This window comes from Aptenodytes forsteri, unplaced genomic scaffold (genome assembly GCF_000699145.1).
Source record: "Aptenodytes forsteri isolate BGI_AS27 unplaced genomic scaffold, ASM69914v1 Scaffold255, whole genome shotgun sequence".
NCBI classification, from domain to species: domain Eukaryota; kingdom Metazoa; phylum Chordata; class Aves; order Sphenisciformes; family Spheniscidae; genus Aptenodytes; species Aptenodytes forsteri.
In genome coordinates, this window is record NW_008794888.1 from 1,080,450 (window position 1) to 1,084,216 (window position 3,767).

A 3,767-nucleotide genomic window follows, 5' to 3' on the forward strand; every position below is an offset into this window, starting at 1 on the left:
GCTGAGGACTAGAGCTGGATGCAGTACTCCAGGTGGGGTCTCACCAGAGCAGAGTAGAGGGGGAGAATCACCTTCCTCGACCTGCTGGCCACGCTTCTTTTGATGCAGCCCAGGATATGGTTGGCTTTTTCTTTGGTTATTTTACTGTATGTACAGTTGTTAAACACCCTCTAGTTAGTCTTCCATTGCAATCACCAATCATGCACGTTTTCTGACTGTGATTATTTCAGGCCTTCTTTAATGAAGGTAACTCTTCTGCACAAGGAATGTCCTCTTTAGGAACAGAAATGTATGCTTGCTTGAAAATGTCTACTTCAGGGTATGAATGTGAGATTAATTTCATCCTGGCCTGTATCAGAAATAGTGTGGCCAGCAGGACTAGGGAAGTGATCGTGCCCCTGTACTCGGCCCTGGTGAGGCCGCACCTCGAATACTGTGTTCAGTTTTGGGCCCCTCACTACAAGAAGGATGTTGAGGTGCTGGAGCGTGTCCAGAGAAGGGCAACAAGGCTGGTGAGGGGTCTGGAGAACAAGTCTTATGAGGAGCGGCTGAGGGAACTGGGGTTGTTTAGCCTGCAGAAAAGGAGGCTGAGGGGAGACCTCATCGCCCTCTACAACTACCTGAAAGTGAAAGAGTGGTGAAACATTGGAACAGGCTGCCCAGGGAAGTGGTGGAGTCCCCATCCCTGGAGGTATTTAAAAGACGAGTAGATGAGGCACTTAGGGACATGGTTTAGTGGGCATGGTAGTGTTGGGTTGACGGTTGGACTCGATGATCTTAGAGGTCTTTTCCAACCTCAATGATTCTATGATTCTATGATTAATGACCATCCCACCCATAAGCATCTAAGGTCACGTAAAATTGCACTTTAATAAGGTAAACTCTACTTCATAATAAAATTTTATATTCTGATTTGGAGAAGACTTAGTTGGTTTATGCAAATTATGGAGGTTTAAAAATAACCTTAAATTTGCATGTGTTATGATATGGGAGGAAAATGGCTATGAAATTAAAATAATAAACTTCTAGGAAGGGAAGGAAGCAGCAGAATAAAGACAAGGAAAAGACTTACTGTTGTCTAGAAGTGCCAGTGTTGTTATTAAGTAGGGATGGGAAACATCAAAGATAAAAAGGTACTTAGACTTTGCAGCTTGTCGAAAGAATTGCGTTGAACATCTATAGTATCTATTCAAATGGAAGAAAATAGGAGGTGTAATAGCAACCAGCTTAATAATGAACTCTTTAATGTTTTGAATCTCAAGAAAGGTGCACATAACCGTGGAAAGTTGAGCAATAAGATCAGGCCTAGTTAGATGCAGCTAGTAACACTTCGTATTTTAGGAAATGCTTAGTATTGCCTTTAAGTACTGTACTCGTAAAAGGAGGGAGATTAAGGAAAAAGTCATGGCTGCCAAAAGGAAAGAAAATTCAAGTTTTTAAAGTGAAGACAAAGAAAAATATTTGGCTGCATGATCGTATATAAAGATGAGAATAAATTTGGAGGGGTAGGTATTAAAGGTTGAATAGGACAAAATATATTAAATTTGTCCTTTTGTCCTGGTAAATAAATAATATCATACAGATAAATGCTAATTTATCTATAGAGTCTGGTGGATGGATGGATGGATGATGTTGTGGGGCTTTTTTATTTCTAATGGGGGGAGGGAGCCTATCTTTGGTTAATTTAACAGTATCTGACTAATGAGTTCAGCTTTTGAAGAAAAGCAAGAAGAAATCCTTTCAGTAGTTCTAAGTTATCTGAAAGACAACAAGTGAATAAGCAAGACCAGCAAGAATTTGTCAGAAGCATTAACTTAAGCTAATTTCTTTTTCTGGCTTGATAATCATGCCTTTGAGTCATGTCTTGGCTTCTGTAAGGCTTTTGGTGACACCTGTGAGAATATCCTATGAAGTTAAACCTGTATGACTTAAAATAACTTGCTACAGTGTGGACATAAATTGTTGAAAAGACTGTACTGGCAAAGGTTATTAATGCCACTGTGAAACTGGAAGGCTGTATCGAATGGCATTACACCAAGATCTGCCTGTGCCCTCTGATAAATATTTCCATAATTCAGTAATGGAATACAAAGTATTCTTATTACTTTTGCAGATCAAACCAATATCAGAAGGGCAACAAATGCTCTTGACAAACTGGAGGAGTTGAGGAAAAATAGGATGCAGGTCAGTGACAAAATTGTTCGACAAACACGAATAGAGGATGGGAGATTACATAGATAGCAGCTGTGCTGTGTTGACTGCCAGGCATGAAATGGAAACCAAGTGTTCAAGGAACCTGTTCTAGAAGACAAGGTATTTAGCTTAACTGTTTAAAAGGACTTGAGTTCTTTTCGTTCCTAGTTCATCTTATACCGCAAATGCATTATATTATTTTTAATACCACTACAGGGTAATTTCTTCATGCAACCTGTTTCTCTTACAAACTTGTCAGATTGGAATTTGCATATATGAAACATCATTTATCTACTCATTACCAGTTTTTCTTTTTAGAGGCAACATTCAAAACTTGCATAGAATTTAAATTGCAAGGAAACAAGGGTTCTGTTGCACTTGGAGGTAGGAATCTTCATGAGCAGGAGTTCAGTGCTAGAGGAGCTCCACTCTTTTTTTGTTTTTCTAGTTGGTAATTTAAGACCATATTATAGCAGATATAGCAATATATGTACTTGTCACTGTTTTCTACAAAGACTGGGTATAGCAGGTCACTTAGTTATTATATTTTGTGTTCAGTTCCAGCTATGGAAGGGGAAAATTTATTCTGTGATTTAAAATTGTCTTTAATATTTTCCTTTCATTTTTTGAGACTTCTTTTCTGACCTAACATAGATCAATAGTCCAAAATTCATGACACTTGAACACGGACATTCTAACCGTTGCTACTATTGCAAACACTCTAATCTTTTTTTATACGTTTACCATCTGTTCTTTAAATTATGAGTGACATTTTATGCTGCATTTTTGCAGTACTTAGTACAACAGCAATTCAGTCTTACTTGGACTCCCTACTACCTGCCAGAAAAGAGGGAAGCAGATCTATAAACAGAGGAAGACATTAAGTGACTTTTCTTGTTTGATTCTGTTCGAAGGTCTGAAATTAACTTCTGTATCTACATGGAGTATCGCACTTCCAAATATGCATGTATGTATGTGTGTGTATGTATATAGATATACAATTTTAGAAGAGCAGAGGGACATCTGTAAATATGATTGGAGGTTTAGAAATATTTTTTTAAAAATTAATTTTTTTAAAATTCCTTTTTCAAAAGTAATAACAAAGCAGCAGTAAGAAAAATTGCAAGCAGTTCAAGTATTAGTTATTGTGCATCTTCTCTGTGCTTTTCTAGCATCAGTCTTCAATTTTTCCTGAAAAGTAAACAATTTCACAGGTGTTTTGTTTAGAGGGCAGAAGCAGATGTTCTCCTTGGCATAACTTATTCCTCCAGCATGATTCTCTTGAGTAATTATGGTACAAGCTACAATGCAGTACTAACTTTTCCGTGCTTTATGTTTTGCTGTATACATTTCTTTAAATATGTTGAATTACTCTGAGAAATAATGAAACTAAAAGAACTTGTAGACACTACTTCCTTTTAAAGAATAATCTCCCACATTTTGGGAATGAGTCTTATATAATCTTATGCACCTGATCAAGATTATAATATTAGATTGAGATGTAGGGGGCTTGATTTCAGTGGTGAGTTGTCAGAACTATAGCCAGTCCTTTGAACTTCTTGTGTACGGATGTC